The sequence below is a fragment of the Balaenoptera physalus genome (genome assembly GCF_965194825.1).
Source record: "Balaenoptera physalus genome assembly, chromosome: 18".
In the NCBI taxonomy this organism is placed as follows: Eukaryota; Metazoa; Chordata; class Mammalia; order Artiodactyla; family Balaenopteridae; genus Balaenoptera; species Balaenoptera physalus.
The window spans coordinates 56,189,761-56,202,498 of NC_138899.1; the positions used below are offsets into that span (position 1 = coordinate 56,189,761).

General features: G+C 36.9%; 1 protein-coding gene across 5 annotated transcripts in view; it reads right to left on the reverse strand.

The window, feature by feature from the left end:
- Positions 1 to 12,738, reverse strand: part of ELF1 (E74 like ETS transcription factor 1) — a 104,740-nt gene that overhangs the window by 66,138 nt on the left and 25,864 nt on the right. For 3 of the 5 annotated variants that reach the window (XM_082435836.1, XM_082435835.1, XM_082435830.1), the window contains exon 1: positions 10,438 to 10,572. The exons of 1 other annotated variant lie outside the window; for it this stretch is intronic. The gene's annotated coding sequence lies outside the window, so the exon portion shown is untranslated. Of the gene's footprint in view, positions 1 to 3,940; positions 4,057 to 10,437; positions 10,573 to 12,738 lie in introns of those variants that run through there. One more of the 5 variants, XM_082435832.1, reaches the window with a different exon arrangement.

Sequence of the window (12,738 nt, forward strand, 5' to 3'; positions counted from 1 at the left end):
GACAGAAGACGCTCTCCCCACCCTGCCTTCACTTCTCAAAAAAGATAACTACCACCAAAAACAAAACAAAAAACAAAACAAACTTTGAACAACTGACTCAAAACAGCAGGACAGACACCTTGCCTCTTTGATCTCTGGTCATTTTTACCATGGCGTCTTGTGAGCACTTCTTCCAGATTACAATTTGTGTTCACCCCCAATCAAACTATCTCCACTCCCTTGCTCTCTTCTCAGTATATCCAAAACATGGCTCACATTATTTATTCACATATGTTCACCAACTATACACAAAGCAAACAGAACTCCATTCCCAATAGGTGAATACTTATTACTGTTTTAAGTCATTTTAAGCAAGCTTGCAATTAATTACAACTAAAACAGAGATGCTCACTTTTCATCATGCCTAGCTGCCTCCCCAACTAATAATTCCTAAGAATCACCTCAATTCATCACTCATATGCGTCATATTCCATAAAAACGTGGGCACAATACAGCCACCTTCTCCATTGGTCAATTCTTACCTAAGCTATAAGCTACCACAACTACAATTTCACCAGGCTATAGTGCTATTTGTCTCTAGGTCAATGTCCACAATGACTCAATATTTTACTGCAAGTAAGCTCATCTTATGGTCTTTCTTTCCTAAAGAGAATTTAATGTACATGTAATAATCAGCTTTAAGCATGGCACCATGTTCCTAAAGCAAGTAACATTTCTTAAATGAGTATCTTGGAAAACAATTTCATTTTTATTCAGTATTTTTCAATGAATATATCTAGTTCATTCTTTTCAACAGTGTAAGAGTTACTAGTGCCTTCCTAGCATATCTTTAGTATATTTCTGCTCTTACTTGTAAATGTATTACCCTCAACTGTCCCCAGTATCTAGGGAATAAATGCTCCCTGAACCTTAAGGGAATTGTCCATTTCCTTACACGTTAGCTCCCTTCCCACAGCCTCTGGCTCTGATGCTTGGGTCAAACCACCCGAAAATGGTCAGAAAAGTCTCAGGACATCTGCAGAGAACCTGGCGTCTACCACTTCTCAACAATCAAATACGCTAACCATGGTGAGCAGCTGTTCTATTCTTCCAAGTGCAGACGAACAGTGCACCTTCCTTTCAGTTTATTCGGAAGACTAACAGGTTATAAATGATCCTATAACAGCCCACATATTTGTCTCTGATCCAAAGACGAAAGGATCAAATATAACACCCAGCTTAACAGTTCATGCCATAAAACGTTCTGAATAAACAAATAACTTACACAAATCTTCTGTTTCTAAATATGAACTGTCTCTCAAACTAAAACACATATAACATTAATTCTGATTATTCTAATTTAAATCTAAAATCTTCACATTCTTTTTCTTTATGCTTTAATATGTGTTTTGTGTGGTATATATTTAACCTTATATAGATAGTATAATACTGTATATACTCTTCCAGCATACTTTAACAAGCTTCTTTAAGACATAAAATTCTAAATAAACACAAAGGTTACTTGGAAAGGAATTTTAAACATTCGCTAGGACTCAGTGCTTAGAAAAATATTATTACCAAAGAAAGATAAATCATGATTATTAGGCTTCCATTATAACAAACAGAAATATCTAAGATGCAAAAAGCAGCCCATCTTCAGTGATGCCTCTCACAAAGTGTTCTGACCTTCTGCAGAACAAAGGCTATAGCCCACCTTAGGAATGCCATGTGTAGAGATCTAAACAAGAAGCTTGGCGGTCTAACCTTTTCTAACTTGCCTAAAAGGTGCAGGCTACACACTGCCACCAACACAGCATTGGGGACTTCCCTGGCAGTCCAGTGGTTAAGACTCTGCACTTCCAACGCAGGGGGCACGGGTTCAATCCCTGATCCGGAAACTAAGATTCCACATGCCACACAGTGCGGCCAAAAACACAAAATACGGCATTGGTTCCATCAGCATGGATATGTTCTAAATTGCCATAAGAAAATCTCTGGCTGCTGTATTCCCCAGCATCAAGAATTCTCCCTAACAGACAATAAATAATTGTTGAATGAAATCAATAAATTATATAGGATGAAAAGGAATATAATAATAAAAAAAAATCCAGGAGACCCCTGAATTGCATGACTTTTAAGAACCCTTCCAACTATAAAATCCTATCATTTCTACTTCCATTTTTTCCTCTTTGTCCCTGCCACTACTTATACGGACACTGTGAAAAAGAGCTCAAAAACGAGAGCCAAGGGATGACTGCAAAAGCAAAACACTGGATTAAGATCTATGTTTCCCTTTTTATAGCAACTCCCACATTTACATTATTAAATTTTGGAAATCTTATATAAAGATTCCATATCAAGTTTATAACAAAAAAAGTCACTAAAGATGCAGGAATTACTATCATTATAGTAAGGATTTTAAGGAAACAAGATGACACCCATATCAGGAAGCAAGATGAAACACTAATTATGGCAATAAATCTGGTTAGATGTAAAAGTCTAATTTGGGGTATTAGCTACTTAAAAGTTTATCAGTGTCAATTAATACTATATCAATTATGTTTTATGAATCTTTGTTCTAAAATGTGTTTTTGAAAAATATTTGAATGTGTGATGATTCTAAAGACTAAAGTATTTCTAACAAACTATAGCTCCAATAGATCTCAACTGGAAATTATCATTTACTCATCAGAAGTATGCCTAGAGGACTTCCCTGGGGGCACAGTGGTTAAGAATCTGCCTGCCAGTTCAGGGGACGTGGGTTTGAGCCCTGGTCCGGGAAGATTCCACATGCCATGGAGCAACTAAGCCTGTGCGCCACAACTACTGAGCCTGCGCGCCTAGAGCCCGTGCTCCGCCACAAGAGAAGCCACGCAATGAGAAGTCTGCGCACTGCAGAGAAGAGTAGCCCTCGCTCGCCGCAACTAGAGAAAGCCTGCGCGCAGCAATGAAGAGCCAACGCAGCCAAAAACAAAAATAAATAAATAAAATAAATTTATTAAAAAAAGAAGTATGCCTAGAGCCATCGCCATCTTGTTAGTTATGTGGGACAGATACACGGTCTTATTATAACTTAATTCTGAATCTACCTAATCTCCTTCACTGAAATGGTGATTTTTTTTTAACTGATGTAGAGTTTATTCACCACTTTTTTTTTTTTAATCAACTTCTACTCCTCATCAAATTAAACATTATTTCTCAGTTATGTATAAATGTGAGGCAAAAATAAACTACCCCTTATATAGCACAATTTACTATGAAATAGTTCAACCAAAGAAAGAATACATTGACATACTCATCACCCGGCTTCACATTACATTAACACTTTTCCATACTTTGTTTCAGATTCTTAAGAATAAAAAAGTCAAATATAGTTAAAGCCTTCTATATATCCCTCACCAATCTCCTCCGACTATTCTAAAATTGATGTTGCCCCAACTGTCTATATTTTTATACTTTTATTTCATACATATCCATAATAATATTGTTTTTATGTACATAATAGGGATTATAATGTATCTATTCTATCAAAATTTGTGTTTTTTTTTTTTTTTTTATAAATTTATTTATTTATTTATTTTTGGCTGTGTTGGGTCTTCATTTCTGTGCAAGGGCCTTCTCCAGCTGCGGCGAGCGGGGGCCACTCTCCATCGCGGTGCGCGGGCCTCTCACCGTCGCGGCCTCTCCTGCTGCGGAGCACAGGCTCCAGACGCGCAGGCTCAGCAGTTGTGGCTCACGGGCCCAGTCGCTCCGCGGCATGTGGGATCCTCCCAGACCAGGGCTCGAACCCGTGTCCCCTGCATTGGCAGGCAGACTCCCAACCACTGCGCCACCAGGGAAGCCCAAAATTTGTTTTTTATTCAAAATTATGTTTGAACTAATTAAACTCTAGTTAATAAATGACAGGCATGCTAAACTGCTTAGTGTTTAGTGGTCAAATATACTAATGTTTGCAACTTACTCTAAAGGCATCAACTGCCCATTTGTTTAGGGTCCTGGAAGATTTTAGTCCCCAGGGCAAAACACCATAGTAAGATGCTGAATGGGTAGGAAGGCATCAATAGCAGGCATCTGTTCCTAGGAAAGATAATGAAAAACTCTAAAGTATCTTAAATATTCATTCTCTCCATACTCTTTGTAAACTCTTCACATATGCTCTTGCACGTATGCTCCAAGAATTATGTGCAAGAGTGTTCCCAAACTGGAAACAATCTACTGCCATCAACAAGAAATAAATACATTCCGATACAGACAATGCAATACTACACTGCAATTAAAATTAAGTAAGATAAAGCTCATAGAGTTAAATGAAAGAAGCAAGTCACTATAGAATATATATGGTGTGATCCATTTAAATAAAGTTCAAAGGGGTAAAACTATAAAGAAAAGCTTATCACAAAAATCAGGATAATAGTTATTTTTAAGGAGAAACAAACATGGGCAGAGTGGGGGATTTCTTTTTTTCTTTTTAAATATTTCTTTCTTTGGCTGCGCCGGGTCTTAGTTGTGGCACTCGGGATCTTCGTTGCCGCATGTGGGATCTTTAGTTGAGGCCTGAGGGATCTGGTTCCCCGACCAGGGATCGAACCTGGGCCAGTTGCATTGGGAGCAGGGAGTCTTAACCACTGGACCACCAGGAAAGTCCTGCTGGGGGATTTCTATCTTAGTAAACATGCTCTATTTCTGTTGTGACATGGGTAAACACTATGTAATTACATTTAAACTGTATATGTTTTATACGCTCCCCTACATGCACATTTCAGTTTTAAAGAAAAAAGGATAATGAATTGCTCCATTACAATACTCAGCTTCCATTTAGTATTTTGGTATAAAAAATAAGATGCACATAAACTAACAGTTATTAAATCAACACCTCATTTTTATAGTTTTATTGTAAAATTTTCTAGTTTCACTGTTTACAGGGCTGTTTTCTAAAACACAGAAAATAACCAATTTTCTTTAATTTAGATTTGTAAAACTGTACCATACAACTCTGCACAAATACAATGACCACTGTATTACTGAGCATCTATCACACAGAAAATGAACTTTACATGACTTTACATCATGTACAGTCACACTGGTTCCTGCTACCCTGAAGAACTTCTATTCCATGGGGTAGAAGACTGGAAAAGGATAGATCCAAGAAAATACAAATTTGAAAAACCAAAAAACCAAAAACTTGTATAAGTGGTTGCCTTTAGGCAGCAGGACTGAGAGTGGGAAGGGGTAGAGAGGCTGCTTTACACTAAAGGCTTTTTATTAGATTTTTAAAAATGTGCATCATTTTGATAGCTTTTTAATTTAAAAATTATTAAATCAATTTTCATAAAAACTCCAGAAGGCATTCATATTGTTTACTGTTGTGCTTTTTTTTTGGTTTGTTTTGATGCTGGCAACCAATCTCAAGTTACAAAATATGGAGATAAAAAAGAGCTGAGGGCTTCCCTGGTGGCGCAGTGGTTGAGAATCTGCCTGCCAATGCAGGGGACACGGGTTCGAGCCCTGGTCTGGGAAGATCCCACATGCCGCAGAGTAGCTGGGCCTGTGAGCCACAATTGCTGAGCCTGCGCGTCTGGAGCCTGTGCTCCGCAAGAGAGGCCGCGATAGTGAGAGGCCCGCACACCGTGATGAAGAGTGGCCCCCATTTGCCCCAACTAGAGAAAGCCCTAGCACAGAAACGAAGACCCAACACAGAAATAAATAAATAAATAAATAAATAAATAAATAAATAAAATAAGATTTACAACTAATTTAAAAAAAGAAAAAAGAGCTGATACCCTGCTACTCAGCATTAAAAGGCAAATGAAAGAAGAGCTCTGAATTCCTACAGCGGTAAGAGAATGAAAGTGAAAAGAGAAGTTTAGTAACAGTTTCCTGATGATGAGGACAATATTAATTCAGATACTTATTTACTGGAAGAGAAGGAAATCAAAACGTTTCTGCACAGAAATTTGTTCAGCCAAAGCTCAGCTGCATAATTTATCCCCTCTACCAACAAAGCAAACAGCCCAGGAGTTATTTTTTTCAAAAAGGGTGGGGTGCCTACACATTTGTAGTATAGCTCAATAGCCACTTTTACTCTAGTATACAGATCGTCTGACAAGACACAAAGACAGAGGTGACAAATAACTTTCTCTTTAGGAGTTCCTCTTCTACTAATGGGAGAAAGATTGCTCAGACAGTTGAAAACTGCCCTAATCATGTAGGTTGACTCAATGATATTACTAATTTAATTCCTACCATTTATATGAAGCAGCTCCTAAGCAAAGGAGCAAAATATTCTGGCCAACTGATGGTAGCAAAATTATATTCAGACCATTCAACTCATGGGACTCTTCTTCCCATTTCTATGAGAGTCTGTGAACACCTATGTCCCATTAGACGAGATGTAATGTAATGCAAAGCCTACAAATATGCAATCAACTATGCAGTTAAATGTCCAAAGAAACTCATACGGTAAAAAAAAGTTACTCCCTCCCAGACTCAAACAATTACAAACACTAATAGTGTATTTCCCAGGAGAGAAGGGTTTTCTAAGACTATAATGCTACCCTAAATCAGGAAGGGGCTGTTTTTGCCCTAACCCAAGAAAAACAGAATGGAGAGATACCATGAAGCACCAAAGGGGACTAAAAAAAAAACTAACATTGGAGAGAGTGTGATGGTTCGCTGAGAGATAAAGAAGAGGCTAATTATACCTGAAAAACAAAAATAATTAGTTTAATTATATATTGTGGTCAAGATGGTAGTGAATGGGGAGCCGGAGGAGAAAAAGTAGAATTAGAGAAAAGGAAACAGGGAGAGCCACAAAGTTGAAAAATATACCACAGCAAAAAACTGGAACAGAGAAAGGGATAACCAGGGTAGGGAGACGAGGCTAAATAAGTTCTAGTGACTTTTCTTACTTACTAGAGGCCGTGGGCTTCAAAATACCATTGTTCCTTAAAAATTCAGATATTAAAATGCTAAGTAACTCATTAATCACTCTTCACAGCTCTTAAGCCTGCAAACTCTCCAAGAAAGTGTGGCAGCCCGTGCATCGCAGTCATCTAGAGTACTTATTAAAATTGCAGATGGATAAGTCAAACCCCGGGGCCTAAGGAACCAAAATCTCTAAGTTGAAGCCAGGTGATTCTCTGTTACACCAAAGGTCAAAAATTACTACTTTAAAGGTAGTATACTACCAGGCAGGTGTTAATTACTTCTTTGGTTACAATGTGTAGGCATCAGAGATTAAGTTGAAGGCCACATGCCCTTTAAAGATTTGCTACCACTAACTTTAACAGGACCTGCCCAACTGAGCAGCCAAGGGTTTAATGCAGCAAATAACACCGGCGTATACACTTGTGCTTGATACTCTGTCAAAGGTTGAAAAAGATGAAGAAATAGAATAAAACATCTCTGCTCGCTAAGAGCTTATATTCTTATTCTTATTGAAGACACTCTCCTTAACCTACACAAATGCTATTCATTCTTCAATACTCATAATTCCTAAAGACTCATAGACTTTCCTGCCTATTTTAAGCCTCAGTCACCTTTCACCTCTAGGCAAACAGTCTGAACCGAAATTTAACAACTCAGTGGTTTGGTTCCATTCTTTACTTATTTCACCTACGTTTTCCCAGTGAGAATCTAAGTTTGTGAGACGAGAGCCCAGGTCTTCTAGCCTTCTGTGCCCTGTTCGTTGCTTAGGACAATGAGGACCACACTGTGGAGAATCTGACACTGAATTAGGTTAGGGGACTTGGAAATTTAGAAGATTCAACAGTCATATGCAAAGCATTTTAAAAATCCAAATTTCAGACCTAAAGAAAGGCAGACCTAAAGTAAATTTCAACCACCATAATAAAACACATCAAAAAGTGAATAGACAAAGATTTTGTATTCCCCAGAAGATTCTAAGAATCAAGTGCCTGGTATGTAAAGTAAACTTTCAAAGAAGAAGAGTAGGGTACAACAAATGGAATGAAATTATTAATTACAGGCAGGTTAAAGTCAAGATTGTACTTATGTTAGAGTTTAGAGACCTCCAGATTTTTGTAAACATATGCAAAGTTTAACACACACACTTTAATAGAACAAGGTATCATACTAAACAGTATATGCCCTCCCAAAAGAATATGAGGTAAAATTAAAGTGGAAATAAACCTGTCTTTGTATCTGGAAGTTCAACGTAAATTCCCAAGTCCTTGTATTTCCATCTCCCCTAGGCCCATCTTAAACATGCAATGTCACAATGCTTCAACTATGAAAAAATTCTAATAGTAGTGAAAAAAAGCTGTTGTAGAAATTCTCATCCTCTCTCTGATGAAAAAGGAAACTAGTTTGAACACATTTTCAAAATCATTAGTTAATTCATTTGGTCATACCTTATCACCAAAATGATCACCAAGCAACTTAATTAAGGTTTTATTTACTCTTGAGGAAATACAGACCATTTCAAACAAAGCATCACTTGTTGGTGTGGGCTAGCATGAGCAGCTCCAGGCTAGAAGGCCTGCCATCAAGCACTACATAACCCTGAGCAAGTCACAAGACCTCTTTGAGCCACTGCTTCTTCAACCAGAAAAGTGAGGCAGTTGGATGATCTTCAGTCTTTTTTAACGCTAAGTTCTTCAAATTGGTAATTCTAAGTTTAATTCTGATGACTCACTTTAAACTCATATTCAACCTTATAAAAGGAAAGGGTGGGATGGGAAGGGGACTGCCTAATAAGTCGTACTGGCCTTCCTTTGCTTCTATGCTTTTTTTTTTCCTCCCTTCTCCCTGAAGCCCCACCTCAGTCTTCTCCACATAATAAGAAACTGAAATATATGACTGGTATTTATTTTTATTTGAATTGCACCAATGTCTTCATTTTAAGAAACTAAATTCTTCTACTTCTCTTTAATAAATAAAATCTTAATTATTTGCTTATTTGTGTGCCCCTTGATTTTTCTCTGTGGGTCACTGGCCTTTAAAAACTCAAAAAAAAAAAAAAAGAAAGAAAGAAAGAAAGAAAAGGAAGGGAGGGAGGGAGGAAAGAAGGGAGGAAAAAAAGAGAGAAAGAAAGGCAAAAAAGTTTCATTAGATTTTTCACACAGAGCAGACTAGAAGTAAATACAACCTCTGCTTACTCAAAAGCTGACTAAACCAGCAATATGCAAACAAAGATGACAGCAAATGGCTCAGAGCTGAACTGGTAAAATGTCTGCTTGTGCCTGTCTTATAAGACCACAAATTGAGATCTGATAATATGAACAATCCTTTCAAAGAGTAAGAAATAATAGTTGACTGCCTAGAAATCTTCACTTTCATCTGACAGGCCGCCTTCAAGCAGTTAGAAATTTATTAGCAGCGAATTCCCAAAGAACTAGCTAAATATCATTACAATCAATAATAGTGACTTTGCAAATTTTATTTCTAAAAACTGTATTTGGAATCACTGCATATTCAAATTTTACTTTCATTCAAATTTTAGTTTTACAAATAACTTTCGTAAGCAATATACTGCTGCATCCAGCTTCTCAGAGCACCTAGAACTTCAAGGCACACCAGAATCTCCTAATTTCAATAATGAGAAATATTTCAGGAAAAAACTAAGCAACCTTTTCTAGGTATTTTTTTTTTATTCAAAACAAGCAAATTTTAAGTATAGTTGTGTACACAGAAGGTTAATACTCTTTACTTTTTCTTTTTACACAAATCAAAATACTACGTTTCCTCAGAAACTAGCTATGCTTCTAAGGCTGTTACTCAGAATAAGTTTCCAGTGTGAATTATAAAACTTTATTATTTTTTTCTAATAGCAAATGAATCATTCTAGCCTGTCTTCCTCTTTATTTAATAATCACTTTAACTTGTTATCTCAATGACCATTCATTTTACTCAAACTTATATTTAGTTTTCAAAATTAAATGTTTAGTATAATTTCATTTACTTTAAAGAAAGAAAAAAGGCTATTACAAAGGGCATTACAGTCAATGAGCAACACCTATGACTGAGGTGTCCCCAAAGTTCCCCTTAACTAAAACGCCAAAACAAAATCTTCGCTCTTGAACTTTTCTTAACACCCAAATCACAGGTGAATAATATAGTTTACTTAATTGTAAATTACAGGGTACCCTCACAAATACAATTACATTTTAAAAAATTAGAATTTGACCTAGTTTGCTTTGTAGTATGAAAAAGAAAGTAAGAAAAATCTCCTTTATTCTCAAGTCATATGGGGGGAAAAAAAAAATCACACAAAATATAAAAAATGCTTTACCAAGAAGATCTAAAACTTTCCAGAACTTGAATGCTTTGTTTCCCCCTAGTAGTGAAGTTCAATCAGGCATGTGACTGACTACACACATTTTTTCCAGAGAGTTAAAGAACACATTCAGCCCTGTTCTTCGACAGGTAAGAACCACCCTCCGTTTATCAGGCTCAGGAAACAGCCAGAAGCAAACACGCAAAATCTTAACAAGTTACCTTCAAATAGTCTCGTTCTCTTTAGATACTGTCCTTTGGGCTTGAAAGTAAAAAGCAATCCGGCAAGTTTTGTGCTGTTAAAATGGCTCCTGTAGATTGGGGAAGTGGTGTCTGTGCTTCAGCTTATGAGTCATATGTGAGACTGAGTGTTTCTAAGGGAGGCACGCCCATGTTGCCGTGGACCCAATTACTCTGCTAGGTCAGACATGCGAATCCACAGGTGAAAACGGGGAGAGGGGTAGAAAAAGGAGAGAGGCACAGCCAAGGAGCAAGGTCTACCTTGATTAAACCATTACTCAGCTCAGGTTAATTACCATAATTTAAAATTAACAATGAGATAGAATCAGAGTCTGTAAGGAAGCAAAATGAAAAACCTGTATGTTGTTTTAAAAAATAAAAATCTCAATTTTTAGAAGTTATTTTAATATAGCAACTAAATAAAACTATGAAAGAAAAAAAACGTAGGGAAGGGAATGGAAGAGAGACAGCAAACTTTCTGGCTTTTAATGTAACAATGGCCTGCTGAGTCTAACCTGGCCACTCATTAACTCTTATATAAAAGGGGTATATTGCTATGTAATCTGGAAAAGCTAGCACACTGTAATACCAGATGCAGATTTATACATTCGCTAAACAGATAAAATCCACTAGAAAATTCAAAGTTCAGTGGAAAAATAAGTGTGAATTACTAACCTGGTTTTCAGAATAAAAAAGCAAACTTGGGGTTAGAAAGGAACTAAAGTTCAATATAGCAAAATGATTTTAAATAGAATCGCAAGCTTGACAAAACTCTATTTGAAACAAATTATCAATGCAATCACCGTTCATAACTCTACTACTGCCAAGTGATAGCCACAGTTTTCTTTACCTTCCAAACAAAACTGTCCACACATAAAAGCCAACCGTGTGCAAAGCACCCTGCTACGGCTCTGGTGAGCCCCAGGGTGTCAACAAAGCGTATGGCCAGTGCAGTTTTCCTCTCCAAGTCATCGTACATCTGACAATGTGCCCAAGCAGTGGAAACGGTAATTACTACAGCTACTTACCCTGTCCTCTGGGTGAGTATTTATTAATTTATTCTAAGAGCTTAAATTGATCAGAATGGCTTGAAAGCATTAAGCACTTCCAAAAGTACTTGAAATGAAGAAGCGCAACTCACTAGCTAGCCTTCATCCCATCTTTTACAAAAAGTAAATAAGATTTAGCAAGGTTTTCTTCCTTCAGTTAATTACTTGGAAGTAATTATTCTGCCTTACTAGAGGCACAGCTGAGGGGACAAGCTGTCACTGACAGGAACTTTACAAACTGCTACAAAACATAATGATTGTGAACTAACTTTCTGCTCATTAAGTGCCTGTTTATCCATGCCACTGAACACTGCTTGACTAATATTTTTACTAAAATAATCTCCACGATTTAATTAATAAAAATTATACTAAAAAGAAAAATACATCACATTTTCTACTGACAAATGTCATATTTAACTTGCTTTAGAGCTCATTTATTGAGAATGACTACTTGGAACCCAAACACCAAGGAAAAAGGTCCTCTGAGCAGTCACAGGAAATTTTCACTGGAAAATCCCCCAAGTCGTTTCCCAGAGCTAAAATTTATCTTAGATAATATCCACAAATAAGCCTAACAATCTGATTATCTTTCACCTAATCAGAATTAGAAGTTATAAGTGGTGAAAGAGGGACTAGTGAAAGGATGATGTCGACCCAACAGGTGACAGAGTGGATAATGAAAGAAGATTTTTAAAAAACACCTAACACTAGGACTATAACTTTAAAAGTACTGGGGTCCGAAGCCCTGACTCTGAAAGGTCAGTAAGTTCTACATACTCCCTGAGGATATCACCAAATAGTAAGTGCCTAGAATCAGCATTATTATGATAAAGGTTTTTAAAAAACAAATGACTAACATCAAATGCGTGAAATTTTTTATGAAGTATAGATATATAAAAGGGTTCGCTTCTGCTATTGAGAAAATCCTTTTGTATCAAGCACCTTATTACTTGATAATGGCAGATATTCGTACTGTAATTTAAAAGTACTTTTGGCCACCGCTATGTAGAAGTGAAGTAAGAGATGTAAAGTAAAAATAATTACCCCTCTTCAACAGAAACAAACATCTTAGTTGTTCCCAAAGAGGCAATCCAGAGCTGCTACTGTAATATATTGCCCCTTTGCTCAGGGATGTCTCTATAAGCATTATCTTACCACCTACAGGAATTGGATCCTGGTTCTATTCACAGCTCCCAAAAATCAATCTCCACCAAAAAAACAAACAAACAAACAA